Below are 13,819 nucleotides of genomic sequence, written 5' to 3'. Positions count from 1 at the left end.
CGCAACCGAAGGCAACAGGTCCGCGGGCTTGGAGCTCCGGGTGCTCACCATTGCGGAAGAAGTGACGGCCACCGAGGGACTTGGAGTGGCTGCGATACGAAACTAAGCAGCTCATGGTGGCCTACTTTCGAGCGTTGTTCGACACAGAGCCACTGGTGCAACTACACACATAGCTCCAAACAGAGGCGAGCAGTTCGGAACGAAGAAGCCACGGCCTGCTGGCCAAACATGGAGGACTGGCTACCGAAGAGTGGCAACTCTCGGCGGCAGGAGGGAACGGGGCGCGGAGGAAGCAAGACATGCGCGGCGGCGACTTGGGCTCGCCGGACAGCGGGGCACCAAGGGAGGCGAGCCGGAGAAGGAGGGATGACGAGGTGGCGGCAATGTCGCTGGACGAGGTCGAGGTACGGAGCAGGGTGCCGGGTGGCTCGGCGCGGTGCAGCTCGTGCACAAGGATAAGCAGAGGAGGCCCGACAAGGAAGGAAGACCGGGAGGAGGCGACGGGAAAGGTCGGACGTGGGTGCCGGGGAAGCAGGCGAACGACTGGCGGCAGTCCGGCGACGCGGTGCAGGGGCTTGCAGCGGGGCTGGAGCGCCGGGAGGCGACATGGCTTGCCGATCTGTGCTGCTGCTGCGCGTGAGGAGGCTGGGGGATCGAGCGAGGGACTGGAGCGGGGGCGATCGAAGAGAGGGGCGCATGCGTGCTGGGGCAGGTGCGTGAGGCGGCGGGAGGAGGAACGAGGAGGAGGGGTGCAGGGGATCGGGCTATGAAGCTAGGGTTAGAGGGTTAGGTGAGGGTTTTAAGTGGGTCGGCCTGCTAGGAGGCCCAAGTTGTCTAGGCCGAACTGGGCTGGCTGGCACAACTCTCTCTCTCTCTCTCTTTGCAAAAAAAGAATAAAACAAAGAACTGAAAGAAAAAGGAAAGAGGGATTAGGAATGGGGATTTGGCAAGTGTCTATTTTTCATGGACTCACAAAAATGTGAAGAATTTAAATAAAATGGCAAGAGGATTTTTGGAGAAAAATAGATTCGCACATGTTGAATTTAATTCAACATGTTTGAATTTTGAAACCCATTCGAAAGGACTCCAAATGGGCTGAGATCTAAGGAGATGATCCCACACATTAGATGTGATTTATGAGCAGATTTGGAACATTTATGGAGAAAGTAAAATTGCAACTCAGTTTGCAATTTAACTTAAAAAGTCGAAAAGGAAGGATAGGAAGTTGAGTCGGATAAAAGAAGAGTTGAAGTGTAGTGCAATTGTGTTATGGGTGATTCCAAGTTAATGGAATATTTTATAATAGCTCCCTAATAATAGTAGGAGACTTTGGTATGTTTTAAAGAGAATTTCACCATGTGAATTCCCTCTGTCGGATTTCGGGTTCCGGCAGACCCTTGAGGTTCGAACACTGGGGTGCGCGCGGAGATTTCGCCTCCTACCTACCTGCACCCCTCCGCCACGCTAGGATCAAAACTATGGGAAGAACAGCACAAGAGACACAGGGTTTATACTGGTTCGGGCCACCGTTGTGGTGTAATACCCTAATCCAGTGTGTGATGTGGTGGATTGCCTCTTGGGCCGATGATGGTGAACAATACAAGGAAGAATAGCCTTGCGAGGGTCTGTTCTTGGCTGGGGCGATGAGCTACTGGGAGGAGTTCAGCCACCTTTCTCTCTCTCTCTCTCTCTGCTTCTAACCTCTCTAACGAGCCTCTTCCTTCCTACCTCCCAACCCCCTTGTTCTGTGGGTGGCTTGTCCTATTTATAGAGGCCCTGGTTCTCTTCCCAAATATCGAGCGGGAAGGGAGCCAACAATGGCGGGCTAATTTGAAAGGGGACAGCAAGTATCAGCTATCCTGACAAAAGTAGTCTTCGCCTGCGCAAAGCTCTGGCGATGACGCCGTCTTGGGCTCCACAGTGACCTCCGTCTCGTAGTCCTCCTGGTCTTGGTCTTGTTGCACCGAAATGGCAACCTTTGCCTGATGCCTCGGTACTCCGTGGCTGCGCTTGCCTCCTTTGCACCAAAGAGGAAAGGAGGACGCTGCGCGGGCTGGCACCCGCCTGGCGCCCTGAGTCGTCATGGCTTGCGTCACGGGCACCTCGCGAGGTACCCCGCCTTGATCTCTCCACCTCCTCGTGAGCCTGCCCGATGAGGCCGTGCCTGAGGAGGCTCCGCGTCGTCCGCCCCGCGAGGCTTGGCCCCTCGCGAGGGTCTTGAGTTTGTGTTGGTGAAGATGGGCCGTGCTGGGCCCCCTTTGAGCCACGCCGGAGGCCGTAGGCAGGCAGGTCTAGGGACCCCCGTTCCCAGAACGCCGACAGTAGCCTCCGGGCCCAAGGCGCGCCCGGACTTGGCCGTGCAGGGAGGCGGAAGGGCAAGAGCGAAGCGTCGTGGGCCCTAACAGCCTGCAGCCTTAGGCGTCGCGCTTCAGTTGATTGGACGTGGGCGGCACTGTTCCCCCACGCCCTCCTTATTTTGCGCCTTGCGAGGCGGACCCGTAGTCGTACACAGCCGTTCCCCTTTTATCACTCGAGCGCTCCCTGTCCTTCCTCCGCTCGAACCCTGGTTTCTGTTTTCAATTCAATCTCGAATCCTTCCCCCCTTTCCTATCGCCAAGGCCCCGAGGAAGAAGGGAAGAGGGAAGAAACCCGTGTCTCCGCCTCGCCCGCCGCCGTTGGCGGCCCCCGCCAAGGGCTTGGGCAAGGTTAGCTTGGCTCTGGCCACCATCTTCAATGAATGCGGGAGAACGACGGCCTAGCCCGCGTCCCACTTCTCCATTGACAGGATAGTTATCGAGGTCCCATATTTTGCCGATGCCTTGTGGGCGGGTCTGGTTCCCCCCTTTTCTGATTTCTTCAATGCCGTGCTCTCCCACTATCAGATCCACATGATGCATCTAAGTCCTGAATCCATCACCCTCCTTTCGCTCTTCGCCTTTGTTTGCGAAGCCATGGTGGGCATCCCTCCTTCGGTTGCCTTGCTGCGCCACTTCTTCTCGCTGCATCTTGTCGACCCTACCCAATGCTGGGCGTGCGTGAGCTTCGTTGCCGTGTCTGAGACTGCGGCCTCTGGGATTGACTTCAAGCTCCCCCTGCCCGCGGTTGGGTTCCGCGAGCGGTGGCTGTATATGGACGCAGGGGTGCCCTGCCCCCTGCTATCGGAGCTGGCCTCGCCTGCCGTCCCCAACTCGGGCTGGGGCCAGGAGACGCTCGAGAGCCCCCGGCTCGTCTTCGTTTGGCGCCGCTTCACGCTCTTGAGGTCGCTTGGCGTGACAGCGCCCAAGGTGGTGAAGGAGTTTCTGCTATGCCGTGTTGCTCCTCTTCAACGCCACTCTCGCCAGATGTGGGCCTTTCGTGGGCGCGAGGATAATATGAGGCTCCAGGAAGAGGACCTGGCTCCTGAGGTGCTGAAGACGGCGCTCTTGACCCTGGCTGGGGACCCCAACCCCGGCAGCGTCCGGCAGGGAGGGGCCTTGCTGTACCTCTGCCAGAGCAGGGTCGACTTCGTGAGGCAGATGCCTATCTTTGATGAATGGGGGCTGCGCCCTGCCGGCCTCCAGGGACCTCGCGAGAATCCAGTGGTGGTGACTGCCCTTCCAATCGGCCAAGGCGACTCTTCCTCAAGTGGCAGAGCAGGGAGGCACGAGGCGCCAGAGGCCGAGGGGGCTCCCGGCGTGGTGACAGCATCGGGCGAGGCTCATGAGGAAGCAGTTATCGGGGCCGGTGCCGCTGAGGCTGAGGGTGACAAACAGCTACCCTCTGTGCCTGCGACTGGGGCCCCTGTGGCTCCAGCCGCTTCTTTTGGGGAGGCGATTGGCGGCGCACATCAGGCAGGTGCCCCTGACGCTGATCGTCTTGACGCTCCATCTTTGTCGCAGGTCGATCCCTGTGCCCGACTCTTAGGCCGCTTCCGCATGGACTTTGGGGCTCTCTGGAAGAGAAGGGAGGCCCTGGGCGACGGTTACCCTTGTCGCCTGCTAATGCGCAGAAAGTAGTTCGCCACTGATGAGTAAGCCTTCTCCTTTCCCCGCTCCCTATCCTTCTGTTGCTCTTACTGATCCTTGTTCCGCAGGCCCCTTCCAGCCGAGCTTGCTGATACGGCTGAGGAGCCGTCCCCTTTGGCTTTGCCCCTCCACCGTCCTCGAGCGCTCCGAGCAGCGGAGCCCTTGTGGTGAGGGCGATCGAAGAGGCGAACCATCCCGAGGCGTATCGTGGCCCCGCGCACCTCGCGGTCCTCCTTCGCGAGCCTTCTCGTGGCATAGCCAACCTGCCATGGGCTTCTCGCCTGGTCGTGGACTACGATTGGCTGAGGCGCTTCCTACGCTCTTCTCCTGAGGTCGGGCTGGCCCTAGGCCGGGCTTCTGACGCGGCATGCCCGGCCGTCGCGAGGGTGCCAGCCCCCAGCCCGGAGGAGGAGCGCTGACTTGCAGCCCCCGGCGCTTGCTTGGGGCAGATGATGGTGCGGAAGACGTACTTGAGCACGCTTGGGAGCGTCGCGCTCTCCGCCAAGGATTCCTTCGAAGGGCGACTGACGCAGTGAGCCTGCTTGGTGAGGAGCTTGCTGATGAAGACGCGCGCCTTGAGGCCGAGGGCCTGCGCCTGGCTGTAGAGAGGCGCGAGCTGAAGGGCACCATCGCCCTTGCGTGCCGTCAGCGCGACCTTGATGAAGCAGAGGCCAAGGCATCGTTGGTGGCCTCTCGGGAGGCCCAGTCTCGGGCTGCTGAGGAAGCTCGGGAGGCCGACCGGCGGCGAACGGCTGCGGAGGAGCGGGCTCGGGAGCTCCTGGCCCGGTGCCACTTGCTGGAGGAGCAGGTGGAGCTGCGCGAGGCGGCCCTCGCATCGATGAAGGTGGCCTCCGGTGACTAAGCGGAGCTCCAGAAGCGTGAGGAGGCGCTGACGTTGGAAGCCGCCGAACGTACCCGCGAGTATGAGCGTATGGAGACGAGGGAGCGCTTGGTGACGCAGGCGGAGGACGATGTCGCTGCACAGGAAGCCCGTGTCTTGGAGGAGGTCGGACGTCGGGTGGCGATAGCGCATTTGAACCTTGAGCACGAGTTCGAGGAGAAGCTGGGGTTGATCAATGCCGAAGTCGAAGGCAGGACTGCTGCCCTGAGGGCCAAGCTGGAGGAGGTGACGCGGCGGGCCGATGCTTCCCGGGCCGCCCTTGAGGTGGCGCAAGGTGAGCTAACCACCTCCCAGGCCGAGGTGCTCCTTCTTCGCCAGCGGGTGGAGGAGGCTGAGGCCGCCGCGTGCCAGAATGCGGACGAGATACGTCACCGGCGGCTCCTGGAGCATGAGCACGGCCCTATGCTCTCCACGCTCCGGGAGAGAGCCAACGCGGCCTTGGGAAACATCTGCGAGGAGGCCGTCGGCGAGCCGCACGCAGTCAACTATGCGGGCAATCTTCAGTTCTTCACTGATGTGGTGACGCAGCTAGAGGCGCGGTCGATCAGGGCTGACAGGTTGGTGGAGGAGAGGAGCCGCGCCCTGCTCAGGCGCGCTTTTTCTCACGTCTTCAGCCATCTCCGGAGCATGGATCCCCACTTCGATTTCGACGCCGCCATCGCCCCGATCCCCCAGGACGTCCGAGGCGAGCTGGCGCACTGGGTGGAAGACAATGTGGAGGCTCTTATCAGGGCCTTCGCCTCGGACAACGACAACGCGATCGTGGCGGCCGACAAGGGCGGCGTGATGGGCAGCCCTGACGCCGCTGGTGGCAACGCGGACGGTGATGGCGAGTTCAGCGACGCCAGCAACGGCCCCGGTGGTGCTCCTGAGGACGCATTGGGGGATTCATCCGACTGATTGTGCACCGTTCCTACTTACCCTGCATGAATAGAACTCAGGTTTTGGACTGATAGCTGTGAGAGCATTTTGGAGGGGGAGCCCCTCATGTAAAACTTGTGTTTAGCGTATCAGTAGGAGCTACATTGCCTATGCGCCCGCGCCAAGCGGTTGGCTTAAGCGACGCGCTGGTCGGCTAGTTTACCTTTGTCCCGTGCTGGCCCTGGGGCAGCCCGCAGGAGGCTGTGGTGCCCTGAGTGTTTCCTGATTGATTCCGTTGGATCTGCAGTAAAACGCCCTCCAGAGAGGACGCGGCGGCGGCAGTCTGGGCTGTGCGCAAGCTAGGCCTGGCCCGGCTCGCGAGGGGCTCACGAGGGGAGGCAGCTGAGGCGAAGTGGTAACCGAAATGCGAGAAAATGCTCGAACAAGACTAAGCACCCCTTCCCCGAACACACGCAAATCTCAAATTTGAATCCAACTTGAATCCAGTGGGGGAAAGCGACAACCAAAGGGAAGAGCAACGAAAGCAAACAAAAGGCCGCGTCCGGCACCTAGTCTAGTCTTGGACGTCTTCTCACCAGCGCGTAGCTAAGTGCTGCCACTGGGCGTGGGAGGGAGCCCCAGGGCCTGAGACTGGCACCCCTGAGACTCTGGGGCGTGTACAGCCCCACTCATTATTACGTGAGAGTGTCACGGGGCGGCGAGCTTCACAGGCACTGGGCCTTCTTCACAGGTACTGGCCTTGCTTCATATCGCTAGATGAGGGCCCCGCCTTGTGCCACACTCTAGTGCCATCAGCAACGACCGGAAACCAGGACGCCGCCTGATGGGGTAGAGCGGTCGCCAGCGGTTCCCCCGATGACCATGGGTCCTCCACCGGGGGCAGGCCCTGGGGCACCTCCCCAGCGGAGGGCCTACCTCCTGAGACCGCCTTGCTCCGAACGCCGCGGTGGTGATGTCGGATCCCTGCCCCTCTCCTGCAGCCCCCTGCGCCCTCCTCCCAAGGGGTAGGAGACTGTAGGAGCGGGGCAGCTGCTCGCTGTGGCAACCTGCACCTCCTGTGATCCATGGTTAGCGTATACCTGCCCCTGAAGAATTAGCGGTACCCGATACTCGTTGCCTCCAGCGTGGCCAGTGGGACCGTCCCGGGGCTCCTAGAAAGGCTCAGCTTCTAGTGCCTCGTCCCCCCAGCTTGGGCTGAGGAGCGAGCCTTGTCCGTTCTCGTGAGGGTGTCCTTGGTCCATCACAGGGCCGGGCGTTCGGTTCCCCCAAACCGATCGGGTCGGTTTCTCGGTCAATTCACAATTTCGGTTTTGGCAAAGCACGAACCGATCGGTCAATAGAATATTAGCTAACCGATGATTCTCTGCATCGAAATTTCGGTTCGATCGTCGGTTCTACCGAATAGCACCGAGTAAATAACAGACGGAATCACTGCCTCTATTCTGATGAATGTACAGTACACGTACTAGCAGCAGGAACCTCTAGTACTTTATTCTGATGTACAGTGCTTGTAGGTCTGCGTACTAGCTACTAGTAGTAGCTACTACTGCTATTGATTCTCCCGAGCAAAACTTTACTCTGTAAAATTAGCGATGGCAGCTCCTTTAGTACTATTACCCAAGAGAAGTACTACTAGCACTTTGTCCTTTACACATAATATACAGCGACGATGGCTCACTGTGGTACTACTCGGGTTCGCCTCTTCCCGATGCGGCCGTCGGACTCGTGCACTCCAGCAGTGGAAAGAGTACTTCGAGTACACCAACAGATGCACAGGGGACAGCAATAGACGTGCAGGTCAGACCCCTGTGTTTTCTCAGGTTTCGGTCTATTCCGGTACCCCAGCAATGAACCCGAATTCACCGGACTAAACTCGGTTCTCATCAAATGGAAACCGGACATACAACCGAAGTTTCCGGTTTCGTGAATTCGGCTTCGGTGCCGGTTAGTTCGGTTCGGGACATCGGTTTTCGGGTTATATGTCCAGCCCTAGTCCATCATGAGGGGCACGTATTCCCCCGGCGCCGTCATTTCGAATGACACGCCGTAATGCCCCGCGTGCCACGCGGTCATGCCTGACGCGCCTACCGTGGGGTGGCAGCGCGGCCGTCCACTGGGGCCGCGGGTCGCGTTGAGCCCTTCTTCTTCGCGGACCGGGGGCGGGGGCAGCGCCGCCGCCGGTCCGGCGCTGACAGCTTTGCTGGCGTCGGGGTAGCCTTGGAGCCCGCGGGCACGCGCGGAGCCCCCGCGCGGGTCGCCCTGGGCTTGAGATGGGAGCTGGGTGGAGAAGGGGTGAGCCCCCGAGGCGGCGAAGCCCAGGAGCTCTGCCACTCGCTCCAGCAGCACGTCGTGGCCGCCCTCCAGCAGTCTGCACTGCAGCAGCTCTCGGGCCACCGTGAGTGCGGCCCTTGAGTTTGCCTGCTCCCGGCGGGTGTACGGTGTCGTGGTCGCGGCGTGATTGGAGGCCCTTGCTGCCGACCGCGCCTGCCGCGGTGTGAGAGCTGTCGAAGCCTGTCCGCGTCGCCCGCGGCCCGTAGCGCCCTGCGGACCGCGAGCTGCCTGGGGCACGGGGTTGCCCGAGGCGAGCGGCTCTGCGCGGGCGGGCTGCGCCGCCCATGGGCCTGAGTTGCCCTCCTGGTCGCCGGGCATGGTGATGACGACGCGACGGGGCACGGAGCGGTGGAAAACGAATTCCGGCGCACCCCTACCTGGCGTGCCAAATGTCGGATTTCGGGTTCCGGCAGACCCTTGAGGTTCGAACACTCGGTTGCGCGCGGAGATTTCGCCTCCTACCTACCTGCACCCCTCTGCCATGCTAGGATCAAAACTATGGGAAGAACAGCACAAGAGACACAGGGTTTATACTGGTTCGGGCCACCGTTGTGGTGTAATACCCTACTCCAGTGTGTGGTGTGGTGGATTGCCTCTTGGGCTGATGATGGTGAACAATACAAGGAAGAACAGCCTCGCGAGGGTCTGTTCTTGGCTGGGGCGATGAGCTGCTGGGAGGAGTTCAGCCACCTTTCTCTCTCTCTCTCTCTCTCTCTCTCTGCTTCTAACCTCTCTAACGAGCCTCTTCCTTCCTACCTCCCAACCCCCTTGCTCTGTGGGTGGCTGGTCCTATTTATAGAGGACCTGGTCCTCTTCCCAAATATCGAGTGGGAAGGGAGCCAACAATGGCGGGCTAATTTGAAAGGGGACAGCAAGTATCAGCTATCCTGACAAAAGTAGTCTTCGCCTGCGCAAAGCTCTGGCGATGACGCCGTCTTGGGCTCCACGGTGACCTCCGTCTCGTAGTCCTCCTGGTCTTGGTCTCGTTGCACCGAAATGGCAACCTTTGCCTGATGCCTTGGTACTCCGCGGCTGCGCTTGCCCCCTTTGCACCAAAGAGGAAAGGAGGACGCTGCGTGGGCTGGCACCCGCCTGGCGCCCTGAGTCGTCATGGCTTGCGTCACAGGCACCTCGCGAGGTACCCCGCCTTGATCTCTCCGCCTCCTCGTGAGCCTGCCCGATGAGGCCATGCCTGAGGAGGCTCCGTGTCGTCCGCCCTGTGAGGATTGGCCCCTTGCGAGGGTCTTGAGTTTGTGTTGGTGAAGATGGGCCGTGCTGGGCCCCCCCCTTTGAGCCATGCCGCAGGCCGCAGGCAGGCAAGTCTGGGGACCCCCATTCCCAGAACGCCGACACCCTCGATTTAAATGGATCGAAGATCCGTATGGTTTATTTAGTTGAGTTTTTTTTAAAAGGTTGCAAGATGACATGATGCAATGCAACAAACAAATAAAACAAACGGGGACAAAGAAAAACATGGAAGGCGTCTGGAGCGCCGGTCTTGGGGCGTCACATGGTCCTTATGTTTTCTGTTGCTTGTGCTTGCAGTAATTATAATTAAAATTATAGCAGATGAAGCTTCAGTATTTTAGCACATGAAGCTCTTGGAGTAGGACTTTTTGGTGCTATGAGTAATTTGGATATTTGCATGTACAACAAGTCAATTTGCAACTCCTTGTCCTACACCAAGCTACTCGTATAACAAGCTACCATAGGGACATCTATAGCAAGCTCTGAAGTAACTGAATGTAAGTACTCCTAAATTTGATTTTCTTTGCATCATGATCAACATATGATCATGATTTGCGTTGCTTTGCATCATGGTCAACATATAAATATTCTTTGCTTTGCATATTTAATATTCCCTATTTAAATCACATCTGGATGTTTTAGTTGATGTTTTTGTTGAAACCAAACCAAGGCAAATCTTTGACTGACTATAAGGAAAATCTCAAGGATTAAAATGTAGGGACGGCTCAGGAATTGTTTTCTGCAGTCAATATTTGATTAACTGTTAGCAATCCCCTAAAGTGTTTTTCTTACTAAATTTTATTTAGTTTAAACTGGATTTGATAGGAGCTAGGTAATCTGCCTGGAGCTGCACCTGCGCCTGCCTCGTTGATCCATATACCTATGTAATCGAGGTCGAACTGTTTTATTGTGTGGAGTGCAATTGAGGTCGAACTCCATGGATCTTTAAAATTAGGATTAGTAGGAGTGCAATTGTGTGGAGTGCAATACTCCTTTTAATGCAGGTTTTTTAAAATTAGGATTAGGAGTAGGATTAGTAGGAGTAGGAGTAAAATTAAAAGTTTCTCTTCTTCTCTCTTCTTGTCTATTCTTCTCTTTCTCTTCTCTTCTCTTTCATTTAAATGGAGTACTCCACACAAGCAAATGAAACTTTTGAATCAAAAATGATTTCTCTTCTCTTCTTGCTCTCTTCTCTTATCTTGTCTTCGGAAACTTAAAAGCAGCAGCAACAACATGTCCTTTTACTCTAGAATTAAACAAAACATGTCCTTTAATTAATTAAAATTAAACCTTTCCTTTAATTAATTAATCTGAAACCTTTCCTTTAATTAATTAAACTGAAAACTAATGGATTACACATGCAAGTCTCACAAAATGGAGAAAAAATATATGGAGTAAAAGTGATCACAAAATGGAGTTACACATATAAATCTCACAAAATGGAGTATTACACATATGGAGTAATTTCACATGGGATGCACTCCGCACAAGACTCATCTCAAGGAACTACACATACTCCACATCTGAACAAGCCTCGTGTCAAGCATCTGAACAAGCCTCATGTCAAGCATCTAAACAAGCCTCATGTCAAGCATCCGAACAAGCCTCACGTCAAGCATCTAAACAAGCCTCATGTCAAGCATCTGAACAAGCCTCATGTCAAGCATCTCCCATGTCAAGCATCTGAACAAGCCTCATGTCAAGCAGCCGAACAAGCCTCATGTCAAGCATCTCCCATGTCAAGCATATGAACAAGCCTCATATCAAGCATCTGAACAAGCCTCATCTCAAGCATCTAAACAAGCCTCATGCCAAGCATCCGAACAAGCCTCATGTCAAGCATCTCCCATGTAAAGCATCTGAACAAGCCTCATCTCAAGTAGCACAAGCCTCATCACTGAACCCTCCCCATTACCTCTAAGTTGTATAGCATTCGTGTAAACCTCTTTAGGGCATGTTAGTCTTGGAGGTAGCTGCCCATGACCCTCAAGTCTTTCCTTGTTAACATGTGGTATTTTATACCCATTCCCCCACATGGTTCATGATCTCGATCATGCACATTTGTAGAGTTAGGAAAATTTTGTTGAGCTTGTAAACCTCATAGCCTTCAAATTCCTCCAAAACACCTGCAATAAGGTCTTGTAGTATTTTAGGACTCAGACAATCTGTCAGCGATTGCAGCGAGTTGAAAAACCCAAGGTCAAGCACATTCAAATCAGGACTGTTGGCAGGCTGTTGTACTAATCTAACGTCAAGTCCAGTTTTTGTGACAGCTGCTAGAAATTCCCGGTCATCTGGCAAGATATGGGGCTTAGCATTATCCTGCTGAATGTAGATGGTCTGTCCAACATCACTTTCCGGCCAAACTACTTGTATCGCTGGCAAGACCTTCTCTATCAGGAACTCCCTCATCACTTTTCTGTCAACCTTTATTGACTTTGTCTCTATTGTACCTCTGGGTCTGTTGTCGCTTCTCCTCTGAGCAGGAACTTCTTTCACGAATGGCCAGATACCAATTTCCCAGAGAAGGTCACGTTTCCTCCGCTGTCCCACCTTGGCCTAGCAATGACCGTTAAGAACATCACCTTGCCAATATAGTTGTCGTGTATAGGCCTCATAGGCTCTTCCTCCCCATCCAGCAGATAATATGTTCTATTATTCTTTGTCATGTTAAACCACTTCTCGTCAATATGGACAATGTTATGCATAGTCTTGAACTTAGGCCTTGCAGTTGCTGTTGTTGCCTCATCAAGCATCGACAAACAAAAATTCATCCTATCCATCTTATTCTTTTCCTTTAAAGCCGGCTTCACACAATTTGTATGCCTCCTAATCAAATTTAGCATGAACTTTCTATGAAGTGTGGTAGGGATACATCCCAGTTGCCAGGCTAGTGATCTAATAGTAGACCTCCTGTTTAATGTGATTGTTAGGATTTTTCTAGGTTAATGTCCTTAGGCTTTCTTCCAGAATTTCCTTTTCTCTAATCGGCAACATCTACCTCTTGACCTTGTTGAATTTGCAACATTACTTTCCTCCAAATTCTTTGGATATTCCAGACACCCACTCCAAAAAATTTTACAATGTATTGCGTATCAGTTTTCTTAAAAGTGCCTCCTCTACTCATACACAATGTATGCAATGCTACATAAGCAACAAATTTTTGCTGGTCATTGAGGGTTTTATTTTTTTTCTACCAACTTGCCCAGCACCTGCACCAAGACATACAACAAAGAAATCATTAAATGATCAAGTGATGAAATGATCAAATGATCAAGAGATGAAATGATCAACTATAACTGTACCTGGATTTTGAACAATTTCATCTCCTTCCATTCCATCTTTTGCATCTCCTTCCATTTCATTTTCTGCATCTTCATCCATTTCGTCCACATCTTTTGGTGGTGGAGTGAAGTTGAGGTCTGGGAGATCCACTTTTTCCTAAAGATATGAATACGCAAGATGAAGATGAAGAATAAGTAGAAGTAGTAGTAGTAATAGTAGTAGTAGTAAGAACAAGAACAAGTAGAAGAAGAAGACCAGGAAGAAGAAGAACAAGTCCATTTTTATTTCACAGTTTTCATTTTTATTTACTGTCAATATTTGTAATCTGTCAACAAATGGCAAGGATGTTCACTTAAGGCTCTCTTTTGGTTTGCTTGTCTGAAATGAAATGAAGTAAACTAAAGTGCAGTCCATTTTGACCTTTCCTTGCTTCCTTGTTTTGATTTGATTGTAAATAAATAAGATCTCATTTCATTTGGTTTGCTTGTGTTAGGGAAAAGAAGCAATAGTAAATTTTCATTCTTATTTACTATCAATATTTGTAATCTGTCAACAAATGGCAAGAATGTTCACTTAAGGCTCTCTTTTGGTTTGCTTGTCTGAAATGAAATGAAGTAAACTAAAGTGCAGTCCATTTTCACCATTCCTTGCTTCCTTGTTTTGATTTGATTGTAAATAAATAAGATCTCATTTCATTTGGTTTGCTTGTGTCAGGGAAAAGAAGCAATAATCCATCCTATGAGTGAGACCATCAACACACACACACACACACACTATGTTTTACAAGGATCACACACTATGTCAACAGAGTAAGTGATCCCATATTCCCATTGGATTGAGATACCTCTTTTTTCCCCATTATTAGAAGCATGTGGACATTGTTATCAAAAAATCACATGGCAAAATGTTGCCACCTTGCCCTAGATGGCTCTATAAGTATACTCTCTAGGTGTAATCATGACAACACTAATCTGTCATTCACACTTTTCACAATTTTCATTCTTATTTACTGTCAAGACTGTTGGCATCATTCATCAGGAAACACCATTTTATAGAAAGTTCTTTAAATATCCAAGTATTGATCTCAAATGGTCTATTGAATTTGTTTCCATTGACTCCTAGAAACTGTAGGCATGTTTGCAATTGGACAAATGGTGTATAACAATGA

The 13,819-nt window shown here is 53.3% G+C and overlaps 1 pseudogene; it reads right to left on the bottom strand.

Annotated features, from left to right (window-relative positions):
* Positions 1-11,201: 11,201 nt before the first annotated feature.
* On the bottom strand, positions 11,202-13,510 carry LOC147985433 (uncharacterized; annotated as a pseudogene).
* Between the last annotated feature and the right edge of the window lie 309 nt (positions 13,511-13,819).

Source organism: Triticum urartu, chromosome 2A (assembly GCF_056163025.1).
Source record: "Triticum urartu cultivar PI428250 chromosome 2A, HENAU_Tu73, whole genome shotgun sequence".
In the NCBI taxonomy this organism is placed as follows: domain Eukaryota; kingdom Viridiplantae; phylum Streptophyta; class Magnoliopsida; order Poales; family Poaceae; genus Triticum; species Triticum urartu.
The sequence above is the reverse complement of the archived record's forward strand: the minus strand, read 5'-3'. Positions and strand labels throughout refer to the sequence as shown.